The sequence below is a fragment of the Aedes albopictus genome, chromosome 1, assembly GCF_035046485.1.
Source record: "Aedes albopictus strain Foshan chromosome 1, AalbF5, whole genome shotgun sequence".
Lineage (NCBI taxonomy): Eukaryota > Metazoa > Arthropoda > Insecta > Diptera > Culicidae > Aedes > Aedes albopictus.
Window position 1 is genome coordinate 267298600 of NC_085136.1, and position 12665 is coordinate 267311264.

General features: G+C 41.6%; 1 non-coding gene across 1 annotated transcript; it reads right to left on the reverse strand.

The window, feature by feature from the left end:
* Nucleotides 1–1460: 1460 nt before the first annotated feature.
* Trnaa-cgc (transfer RNA alanine (anticodon CGC)) lies at nt 1461–1532 on the reverse strand. The gene has a single exon. It is a non-coding gene; the product is annotated as a tRNA-Ala (tRNA).
* Between the last annotated feature and the right edge of the window lie 11133 nt (nt 1533–12665).

Consider the following 12665-nt stretch of genomic DNA (forward strand, 5'->3'; position numbering starts at 1 on the left):
TTTCCAGGGATTCCTGCGGGAATTCCTCCGGGGATTTCACATGGCTTCACCTAGACATTCCTGTAGGAATTGCTTTATGGATTCATCTAGGCGTTTTTTTAGGGATTTTTTCAGGAAGTCTTCCAGGGATTTCTCCGGGAATTCCTCATGTGATTTCTACAGAAATTCCTCTCAGGTTCTCTTCAAAAGTTCATCTAGGAATTCCTTCGGAAATTTCAGAAATCCTTCAATCATCTTTTTAGCGATGTACCCAAGAAATTCTCTAGGATTACCTGATGATTTGTTTGATTTTTTTTTCAAGAATTTCTGAAGAAACTTCTCCATCGAACAAAATGGATTGATAATTTGAATATCTACAGGAATCAGGAAATTCTTGGTTAGTCCTCAAAAGAGTTCGTAATTTCCAAAAGAGTTCAGCTATAATTTCTTATGCATGTTTTGTAGACATTAACAATAAATCAGAGCAAAATAATGCATGAGTAAATGAAAATTCCTAATCTTCTAGAAATTGTTCACCGCTACCAGCACTACGTTGATTTGTGTAGATCTTCTTTTTTAACATATTGTACAAAATACAACAGCGTGACTGCTGAAGGGCATTTAGAATATTATGTTATTATATTCAATTTCATCATGTTGCGTTTAGTTATAAAAGCTAGTAGGTAGAAATTTGCTAAGGGTGCTTGCCCTTGCACTGTATGCTTTAGAGACTTCATACAAAGTCTGTACCGTAAAATGGGGTAACTTTGATAGTTTTTCAGCGAATTTTCTCAATATTTAACATGTTTTACGGTACATCAACATATGATTACATACTATTCATGGTGAGTTTTTTTTTGGGCAGTTTTTTAATGTGTTATTACCAAAGTTTGAACAACACATATTTTATCTACATGAAATTACAAGAGCATTGCATACTTTTAGGCGTTTATCAATGTATGGAGATTTATGTCCCAATTTACAAAATTGCTTCCATTTCGTAAAAACACACTTCGTTAAAAGATTCAAGGTCAGATTTGGAATCGTCTATGATGAATCTATCGAGAATAAGAGTCCATTCATTGAAAAAATAGTTGTAACGAAGTCGTAAAGCAGATTGTTTGAAGGGGTTGATAAATGACAAAAATATCAACAATTTTTATTTTTTGTCCTAAAAGTTGTATATAAACTAGGTTTTAATGAAAATACGTTTAAGATAAACTTTCATATGTATAGAATTGATTTACGTTTGCCTTTTTCTTATCTGGTTGAAGGAATCAAAGTTATAAGATAAACTATACAATGCCTTCCGCACTATCAAAGTTCCCCCGTTTTACGGTATATGTATTTTGTTTATGTTACATAAATGAAAATATGTATACGTATAAATAGAGCACCTGTTGCCAACAACTCAAAATTGTTGAAAATTAACCTGGGACTATTTGTATAACAGCGTAAAGCATTAAAAAGGAATTTCTCTCTGGAGATGCCGGGGATTGAACCCGGGACTTCTCACATGCGAAGCGAGCGCTCTACCACTGAGCTACATCCCCTGACATTAATCACTCGCTTATTTTCCCACGCGCCACTGCTTACTCCGCGGCAGAAACCACCAAACGGAAGTTGCTTTATTTTTATTCAGTCTATTTCGTGCTTCCCATTCTCACAACGCAGCGTGTGCTGACCTTGACGATCGTATACGGCGGCACAGCTTGATTAGATACAGAAAGGGTTTTATCGTAACGCTAATCACATCTTTCTAGTCTTCACGATCGAATCACAATCAAATTGTTGTCTCAATTCGAAGCTCACGACGATGGCTCAATCTCCCTGACAGCGGACAAACAGACCAGCTTTTTGATGGATATCGAAAAATTTAGAGCGCGGTCCACGCTTGCAACAACGACAAACAGATAATCAGGGGATCACGAGAACGCAGGGCATTAGAATGGAATCTATCAAAGCTCGTTAGTCGTTAGAGAGCTATAGAGCTTGCTGACGTTTATTCACCTCTCTCTTTCAAGCATGCAGGCGGGATAGGATTTGTTTTCATCGGGAAACCTTTCCTGATGACAACAAATCCTATTCCGCCTACATGTTTGAAAGAGAAAGGTGAATAAACGTCAGCAAGCTCTATAAGCTGTGTTGATTCAGTGGGTTTCACCTTGAGGCCGTCGGGTTGTCGCTTTGACGTGAGGACCACCGTCAGTCAGTCAGCCAGTCATTCAGCCAGTCGCGTCGCTCGCGGTAATCGCAATTCATGACCGAACCGAGCAGTGCTGAGTATCATTGTTTTGGCAGCATGGTCTGATGGGTGACGATAGCCCGCTCTGGCCGGGCTGTTGTTCTTTCCTTCATTGCGACTTCTGGTGATGGCCTCGAGGGGAACGAACAACGACGACGACGGGGAAACACGTTTAGCTGCAGGGATGAATAATTGGCAATTTAACCGGAACGTAAAATATTATCGCTTAATTTAAGGTTTTTGTCAAGCCGTAGATGTCATTAGCGTTCATTTAAATTCAGTCATTGTTGACTGGTTTTTCATGCAATTACGTATTTCACAGTCGCCCCGGGGGGTTTCGGTGTCAAGTAGCCGGGCCAAGAACCTCGCCATCGATCGGATCGCCGTAACGAGTTCCACTCTCCCCTGCGCGAGTGCGCGGACAAATTCAAGTCGCCGGGTATTTAAATCCGAATTTGGATCATTCAATTAATTCAAAGTCAATCTGTGGTCTGGTTGTACACCAGCGGCCGCATTGCAACATCAGCGACGCCCAACAGGAGGCGTACCGAAATTAATTAAAGCGACCGCCTAAACAAGGCAATGCCGAAATCGAAACGAACAGACATTCCACCGAACGACCGACTGTATAGAGGTAACAATCGCCAACAAACGGTCAACCTCAGACTCATTCCGCATTGTTTCCGATTTGTTTGCGTCGTCGTCGCAGGCAGTCCCACAAACGGTCGCAGCGACACACATATTCAAATGCTGACTTGGCTCGCACTCGGAATTCGGAGCAGCTGCCTCTGACCGTACGTACGCAAATGGCGTGCAAGAATTTGCATAGAGCTATGTACGTACAACGCCCTCATTGTTGTTGAACTGACGGACTGACTGTCTTCGGTCGGCTGAGATTATCGATGGTTGTTGGATGGAAGAATCTACAAAGAAGCAGTTTGTGTTTGTTCGTATGTAGATTATATTCAGGCTTGATGCCCTGTCCGTGGACCGACCCGACCCGCGTCGTCTGTCAAATCAATTATTGTCTGCTGAATGGTCTGTTTTTGTAGCTGTTTGAATGCGGAGATTGGGACTTGACGGGTTCAGATTTGATGAGCGAACATCATAGCATATAGCGATATGCATAGCATATCAGCGTGAATTGTTTTGAATTGAAAACAGGATACCTTTTGCTGCTACAGCGGGTTTATTGTAGGGTAAACGCTCCCTTAGTGGAGGTAGTACCAATAGTGGTGGTAGTGGCAATTTAGCACTATTTCGACCAAAAAGCTCGCGAATGACAGTTTTAATAGATGCGTTATACTTGATTAATGACATTAATTCAGTTTTGTGTTCAAGAATTGTTGAAAACCATATTTTAAACAATTAAATTCCTCAAATTTTTTGGTCCTTTGCACCTATAGTGGTGGTAGTGTTCCTATAGTGGTGGGTCCCATAAGAATTCAATGGGATGCGCCACTATAGGAACCAATGTTAAATTTTACCACCACAATAGGAACCATGTACCTATAGTTGGTGCAAGTGATTTATAAGAAAAAACTGAAATAAAGGATGTTTTTTACATTTTCTCCTGGTAAGGTTTAATGAAAAACTACCGATTAACGTTTCCAGAATTTTTATTTCATCCCATTCGTGACGAACCAGCACAATCGTGCTGTTTTTCGACATTGGTTTTACACATTTTTTTCAATTGTTTTTTCCTCAAAATATGTGATGTAAATATTTTTTGTATGATCGAGTTATTACTCTAACTTGTATTTCTGAGCCTCAGCTTTGATTGGAATTGTTTATAAAAAACGCCACGATAAGTTTAACAAATAGTAAACAATCACCCTAGAAGTTGAAAATTTATTATCTGTCGTATTTTTATAAATATTTGTTTAATCCAGGCATGCAGGCATAAAAATCGATAGAAAAAGAGTAGTTCTGCAAAACGGCGAAGAAAAAGTGGTGCTTTGTTGAAAAGCACAAGATTTCTGGGTGGTCAAAGTCGGACCAGCACAATTGTGCTGTTCCGTCCCCAAGGCGGTCCAAGTTCCATTGGTAATTGCCTATTCTTATGCGTTTTATGGTATAGAAGATTGATTTTAACTATTAAATCATTACAAAGTGTTAGTTTGCAAAAACTTAGACGTATGATTTCAACTCAAGTTCGTGTTCCTTGAGTTTGTACGAGTTTTTTTTAAGGAACTTTCAATACTTGGGTTAAAAATATGACTCCATATTATCAAAATCATGAATTAGATTGGAACAGGGATTTGCTGTTCTTATTATCTTCTTCTGATTCACTTCTATGATTTGAATACCCTGTCAAGTTGATCTCGTGTTCCTAGATTTACAATTACACGTCTGAATTTCTACAAACGAACACTTTGCAGTGATTTAATATTTACAATAAATCTTCTGTACCAAAAAAACGCATAAAAGTAGGCATTTTTTAATAATTACTTAGAGAACATCGACCGACTTGAGGACGGACCAGCACAATTGTGCTGGTCCTAATTTGACCCCAAAAAGTGCATAGGTGAATAAAGTAGCCGAAGTAAAGGAAGTTTTATTCTAGAGGACGTTAACGTGGAACAATTCGTCATTGAAATAATCGTCATCATCAAACTTTAAAAAGCATTTTTCTCGTTCAAAACTTAAGTTTTTGCAGCGAAAATATATTCACTGTATTCCTCATGAGCATAGGGATACAGTGAATGCATTTTCATTATCATTAATTTGATTTACAGCGACAAAACTGCTTTTCGATTTCGGAAAAATGATGACGAATGCTTGAGCCTTAAGTTTATAAGAGAAAATTTGAGATAATCATTCTTTTATGGTCCCTCACGAAAGGGTTATGGTATTATCAATTTTATTCAATTACAAAGTTATAGATAGTGATAAAATGACGGTTATGACAGTTTTATAGTTTTTTGGGCCATATTTCAAGCATATGTAACTTAGTTATAGACAATTGTATGCAAATTTCTTTTTATGCATGTGAAAGTACAAGTAATTGTCTCTCTTAAAAAGCCAAAATCATCGACCTGTTGGAGACTGTAAGATGGTTTTTGTATAGAAACTTACAACCAATTATGTTACTTTTATATGGGATTTATTTATATCATCAACATATTTATTTGACAGTTCATCTCAGCTTGTATTTTTATTGTTATTGTAGGTGTGTGTGAATGTATAGAAAGTTATGTGACGTATTCTGGACCATTCATGAAGTACGTTACATGAAAACTTACCATTTACTTCTGTTTTCTTATTAACTCACAGTGCTCCACGTAGTCCTCGAAAAGAACGCATAAAGTGTTACTTCTTTTGTCTGATCACAATTTAAAAGTAGCTTACTTTAAAGTACAATAAGATTTATAATTTACTATCACCAATGGAGGCATATACTAGTGGGAGCGTTCACAAAATATGTCACGCGCAAGTTTGGAATTTGAGAAGAAATGGCGCTTTGTTCGCTCTTTTTATGGACTACGTGAAGCATTTAGTAAGAAAATAGAAGTAGATGGTATATTTTCATGTAACGTACGTCAGGAATGTTCCAGAATACACCACAAACCTTCCTATACATTCACACACACTCACAATAACAATAAATATGCAAGCTGACATGAACTGTCAAATATATATGTTTATGATATAAATACATAAATCCCATATAAAAGTACATAAATGGATGTAAGTTTCTATACAAAAACCACCTTACAGTCTCCAACAGTTCGATGATTTTGGCTTTCTAAGAGAGACAATTACTTGTACTTTGATGATGATGATGATGGTTTCCATTCATTGTAGCACGGTACTAAGCCCGATAGCAATGGGCTGTCCATCCAATGTGATTTGATCAAGCAAAACATTATAATTATACAACCAAGATCATACAATTATATATAGTGCAAGCCATCGCATTGGAGGATGCCCCAATGAATGTGAAAAAGAAGAATCTGTCATTCTCCACATAAAAGTTATAATAAGAAGTTGGCATCTCCACTCTTCCCAACCATTATGTTTCGATTGACAGCTCTTATTCCCCTCCACTCCCAAAAATAGTTGTTTTATACCAAATGTTTTATAATAGGTAATGGTCTGGTTTTTAGTATGATTAAAATATGGGATTAGATTATTTAAAAATTATACATCTCTTCACGACGTGTACTGTACATAGTATGCAGTAAAACGTCGGAAGTACTGAAACTATCATGGAGCAAACTCACCGGGTATTTCGCCTGAATACTTCCAATAAACCTTTTGAACCTGTGTTGAGACGAAGAGTAACACGACGATTCTTCAGGCGCCATTAGCTTCAGGTGGAGCACCGCTGTTGCCGTCTATAATTCTCCCAGAATATAACGCTCGATGTACTCCGATTTTCCAATTCTTGAACCACTGGAAGACTTTTCTTGGCAAAGTTGGACAAAACAAAACGTCTGCTTTCTGGTTCAGTCAAGAGCAGAAACACCAGCTGTGTCAGGTAACGAGCTGGTAGGTGTCTAGCCGAAGCCGGATACTGCTTTCTCAATAAAGTCAATAACCGGTTCCAGGACAAATCGCACATGATCCGACGTCCGCCTGCGGTATTCTGCTCAGAAATCTCCATCCGTGCCGTGCCACTGTCTTTGAGATCCTTATTGAACCCTTTGACCATGGCGGGTCACCGTTTGATTCAACTCATCGGTCGAGGGGAAGCTCCAATTCTGGCAGAAGTCTTACAACATCCGATGCCCTTCCGTGGTGTAAATATTGCTCAGTAGTCCGTGCCGTGCAACCGTCCGTGGCGTCTTCATCCGGCCCGTTGCCAAACCGCAGTTGGTTGTCCAAGTAAAAAGAAGGTCCGAGGATAATTTCGACGATATTTTCGTTTTTAATAAAATAACTGGTGAAAAATTGACAGGAAAGAAAAAAAAAGACAATTACTTGTACTTTCACATGCATAAAAAGAAATTTGCATATAATTGCCTATAACTAAGTTACATATGCTTGAAATATGGCCCAAAAAACTATAAAACCGTCATAACTATTTTATTTTTGAAATTAGCGGGATGTCATGTTCGGAGAAATTGTGTATTTTACCATTATCAATAATATTGTAGAACATGCGAAAAATGCAGAATCAAATATTAGGAAGTTATTGCGAAAAAACCTTTTCAAGGGGCTGATGATAGAAAACGTTTCTTGAAAAGTAACGGAGTTACAAACTTGATGTCTTTGACAAAGTTCTCCAAACAACATTTTCTACAACTTTTGTGAAGACGCCAACCTTGTATATTGGAAAACTTGAAAAATAAATTTTCTATTTCATTTTTTTTTTGGCAATTGATCAATTTTCACAATAGTTCAAAAGAAGCTCCTTGTGATAGTGAAAAACTTTCTCGAGGACATCATGACACTAAACATCATAGTTAAAGAGTTATTAATTAAGCGCGCTAAAATGACGAAATCAGCCACAGTGCAGCGTTTCAAAACAAATTCGATTGCGCGAGTAGAAGCGGTTTGTTTATTTTTGTGCTGGCAAAGCGGCAGTGCTGCCGGTTACTTTGTTTTTCATGATCACATATTTTAACCAAAGTCAGTCATATTTGTCAACTCTGCTTAATTTTATCAAACATATTTTTTTTGAATATAGCTGATGCTTTAAAAAAAAACAATATTTACAGTGCAGTGGATGCGGTACAACTTTGATTTTGTAACACTTCGAACCGTGAAATTGAATTAGTACACCTAATCTTTCAGCGCTGATACACGGTTTTATCGTGTGATATAAGGGTGGAAGTATCGTGATTTGTTATTTAGGGGTGATACACAAATTATGTCACGCAAAAATTGACGTTTTTCAACCCCTCCCCCCTATGTCACACTTTTTGTATGGGACCTCTTCATTTTTTGTATGGGTCGTGACGTTTTGCAAACCGCCTCCTCCCCCCTAAAAGCGTGACGTAATTTGTGCACGGCCCCTTATCGTATTGATGATAGGTAGTAATCGTTTTGCCATCTAAATGAAGTCGTATTCGAAATACAGCTTTGGTTGTAGATGATCCATGAAACAAAAACTTGAAGTGAGTTTGTGAGTAAGTGGATTGTCGAGCAAGTGTGTTGGTAAGTGAATGCGTGTACAAAAGTGAGTGAGTTGGCAAATTAGGCATGCCGTTTGTTTTCTACTACTTACTTTCAGTCCTGGGCACCTACGATGGTGCAGAGGGCCGAATTGAAAGATTTCCATCCAGGGCTATATCCAGCCATTGCATCGCCTTGACCTGTGGCCAGGTCAAATTTCTGTCGACTTGCTTGATTTCGTTGTTGAGGCTGCGCGACCATGAGCCTCTGGGTCTGCCTCTAGGTTCCAGTCTAATGCTTGCTTGCAGATTTCGTTTCCGCCCCTATTTAGAGTATGGCCGACGTACCTCCACTTTCGCTCTCGAATTTCTGTCGCTATCGGCTTTTGATGACATCGACGATGAAGCTACACGTTGGAGATCAAATTGTGAGGCCACCCTACACGAATCATATTCCGCAAGGAATCTATTGATAAAGACCTGCAGCCGTTGTGTGGTCTTCACTGATACATACACACCAGGTTTCACTGGCGTACAGCAGCACCGATTTCACGTTCGAGTTAAAAATTCGGATTTTGATGCGTCGACTGATCTGGTTGTTCTCCATACATTTCTTAAACTCGCAAAAGCAGCCCTCGCCTTCTCGATCCGTGCACCTATGTCGATCTTGGTGCCGCCATCGGCCGCCATTTGGCTACCAAGATATTGGAAGCTTTCAACATTCTTCACTGATTGCCCAGCTACCGTAAAGCTGGAAGGGTTGACTGTGTTTACATCCAACGATTTGGTCTTTCTTGTTGACGTTGATGGTAAGACCTGCCGCTGAGGAACGATTGGCAAGATCATCGAGCTTGCTCTGCACATCAGAGCGCCGTTGAGCTATAGCAAGCTATAGAAGAGCAACGTCATCAGCCAGTTCGAAGTCATTTAGATACTCCATGGTAATGGGCTGCCACAGCAGTCCACGATTTGGTTCACGGCCAATCGCACCTACCAGGATCTCGTCGATTACGATGAGGAACAGTAGCGGTGATGGTATACATTCTTGCCATCTTGCCACTCCAGCCACGACGGATGGGATCGGACAAGACACCGTTGAGCAGTACTCTGCACGAAAATGCCCTGTACTGTGCTTCAATGAGGCCGATGGTTTTCTCAGGAACACTCTTGCGCCAGAGGGCTTCCCACATGTTTTTGTGATTGATACGGTCGAAAGCTTTTTCGTAAGGCACCCTACACACTACTCAAACCGTTTGACCAACATTGCCACCGCCCCCAGGTTGGTCGAACCAGCGAATGTTTCTGAAACCGTATGACGAACTGCCAAATCGTGTTGCACCAACATGTCACTTTGGTTGCACCAACATACTTCCCCATATGAATTCGCACTATGTTTGTGCTACAACACTACACACGGTACGATCGGTTCGTCAAACATTGGCTCCGCCCACCGTTGGTTTGAGTAAAATCAAACTGGTTTGATTTTTGCCGACCAAACCGTCAACCGTCAAATCGGTTTGACGAACTGCCAAATCGGTTCGTCAAACAGCATCACACACGGCCAAACTTAGCACCAACTTCAAGACCAACCTGGGGGCGGAGTCAATGTTGGTCAAACGGTTTGACTGGTGTGTAGGGTGCCTAATACATAAATGAAAACCCGGTAGAGCGACTACAGTCAGGTCACCCTTTTTGGCTACCTTTACTAAGACGTCTTGGATCCAGTCGACTGGAAATGTCGTGATTTCCCATATTTTGCTGAATCATTGATGCAGCAATTATGCAGATGCTACGTGGTCAGCTTAACATACCAGCTGATATGCGATCGACCCGGAGCTCTGTTCGATTTCATGCTACGGAGGGCTGTTTCAATCTTCTGCAATGATGGAACACTTGGTTTTGATATGGGTAATGCGTCGAACCCTTGGCGGATCATGCTGAGGTGTTGATGGCGTGACCAACCAAAGGTTTCCAAAGTGCTCGAACCAGCATTTCAACTGGTCGCGGTCAGCCGGGTCGGTCAGTAACTTTACAGACGTGTCTTTCACGGGCATCGTAGCATTAATCTTTGTCCCACAAAGGCGACGTGAGACATCGTAGAGGAGACGGATGTCGCCGGTGTTCGCGGTTTTCTCGCCTTCATCGGCTAGGAAGTCCGCCCACGCTCTTTTGTCCCGTCTGCACGAGCGTTTCACTTCCTTCTCGAGAGCTGAATAGCGCTGACGGGCTACGGCTTTGGCACCTCGTGTTTTCGCTCGCTTTATCGCGGCTTTGGCGTTCCTTCGCTCCTCTATCTTCCTCCTGGTATCATCTGTGATCCACTGCTTTCTCCTGGTGCATAGCTCACCCAAATTATTCTCGCCGGTGGCGATGAAGGCGTTTTTGATGACGCTCCATTGATCTTCTACGCTTCCATCTTCTGCAATATTCGCAGCACGATTCTCTAGTTCCTCGACGAAGGACATTTTCACCACAGCGTCTTCCAGTCGGCGTGTGTTGAACCGGTGCCCGATTTTCTCCTCCTGTCGCTAGATCCTGGTCATGCGCAGTTGGATCTCGCCGATTAGGAGATGATGGTTGGACGCTATGTTTGTTCCGCACATCAATAAGGCTACGTTTCCATTTTCGGATGATACAGATGTGGTTGATTTGATTTTCCGTGACGCCATCACGGGAGACCCATGTTACTTTGTGCACTGTTCAATGAGGAAAGATCGATCCCTCAATCACCATGTCATTGTTGCCACAAAACTCTGCAAACAGCTCTCCGTTCTCGCTCATTTCTCCAGATAACATGGAGTCCCATGACGTGGTCATAATCCGGGTTGTAGGAACCAACCTTCTCGTTGAAGTCGCCCATGAGGATCTTGATATCACCTTTCGGAATCTTGTCCACGACAGCATTCAGTTGACTGTAAAAGTTCTCTTCATCTCACAATTCGGCAGCTTCGGTTGGCGCGTAACATTGGATCATGATAAGGTGTCGAACCCGTGTTCTGAGTCTGGCTACAATTATCCTCTCATTAATAGGTTCCCACTTCATGAGCGCAGCGTGGGCGTGAGCGCTGAGCAGGAAACCAACTCCACGGTAGTGAGGAGCTTGTTCACCTCGTAGGCCAGAGTATAGCAGAATTTGATCCGACGCCAATCTGTGTTTTCCAAAGTTCGGCCAACGGACTTCACTCAGTCCTAGGACCTCAAGCTTCATACGGCATGCCCCAATGGCTAGTTGTGCCAGTTTACCCTGCTGGGTTAGGGTGCATTCCAATTTCCAATTTTTGTCCGTTTTTTTCACGCTAAACGTCGTTGCCGTTAACTTAGTTTGTACCTAATCTTTCATTTTAGGTTTCTATGTAACGTTTCTTGAGTTTCAGAAACAGTAGGTTGTTGGCCTAAGGTTCCCTATCCACCGTGGTGGGGCTGCCACCTTAGGCATAGCTTCCGGTGGAGGAGCATTGCATTCTCAGCCGCTGGATGCCATAACCGACGCTGTTTGAGCCGCACCTCATTGGTGAACAAACGATCGAGACGTACCTCGTCAATCTAGCTGAACTCAGAAGGACAACAGTGCCCAGGCTGCACTTCCAGCTAAGCACACAACTCTTAGCTGGCGGTCTTTGTCATCGCTTGATCCGTGGAAGCATGAGGTAGGAACTTGTGAAGACCAGAGCTATGTCGAACGCTCTCCTTTTCGACTCACCGTTTTGCAGATCCGGACATTGTGTTATCATTGTTTTGTGCAGTATTAACTATCACATCTTGATATTTTTTCCTTATAGATCAGTCATTATTTACACAAGAAAGTGCAGTATACTTTAGGTCGTAAATTTATTGATCAAATTCTTGAGATTACGTCTTTTATCACCCATTCGGCCCGTACAACTTAATTTTATGTATTTTCTCCTTCCTTTCACATCGCCACTCCAAATTCTTTCGCCACACCACCATCGCCATAGGTACGACTGGTGCGGTGCGTGCACGTTGTCTGCCCGGCAGCGCCAAGCCATAAATAAGCCCCGGAGGATTCCGAACGAAATTAAAAGTTAATACCAATAAAATATGATAATTAATTTTCTCTGCCCCGGCCTCGTGCAACCCTTATCGCCAGAGGAGGTGCTTGATGGTTTGGTGTGAGGCGCGCGAATTGGACTCAAATGGTTTTGTTTTTCTTGCGAGCTGTTTTTATTTTCTGATTAGGCTAACTCGTTTGCGGCGCGCGCGATAGCCTTAATGCGTATTTCTGATACCTGCGGACGGACAAAGCCGTATAAGATGCGGGGCTACCGCCGCCGCCCGTCCGTGTTCGGCGACAACGCCAAACTCGGGGCGCGTAACCGGGTCGGTAATGTGTACATATTTTCACAGTCGGCTGAATATGG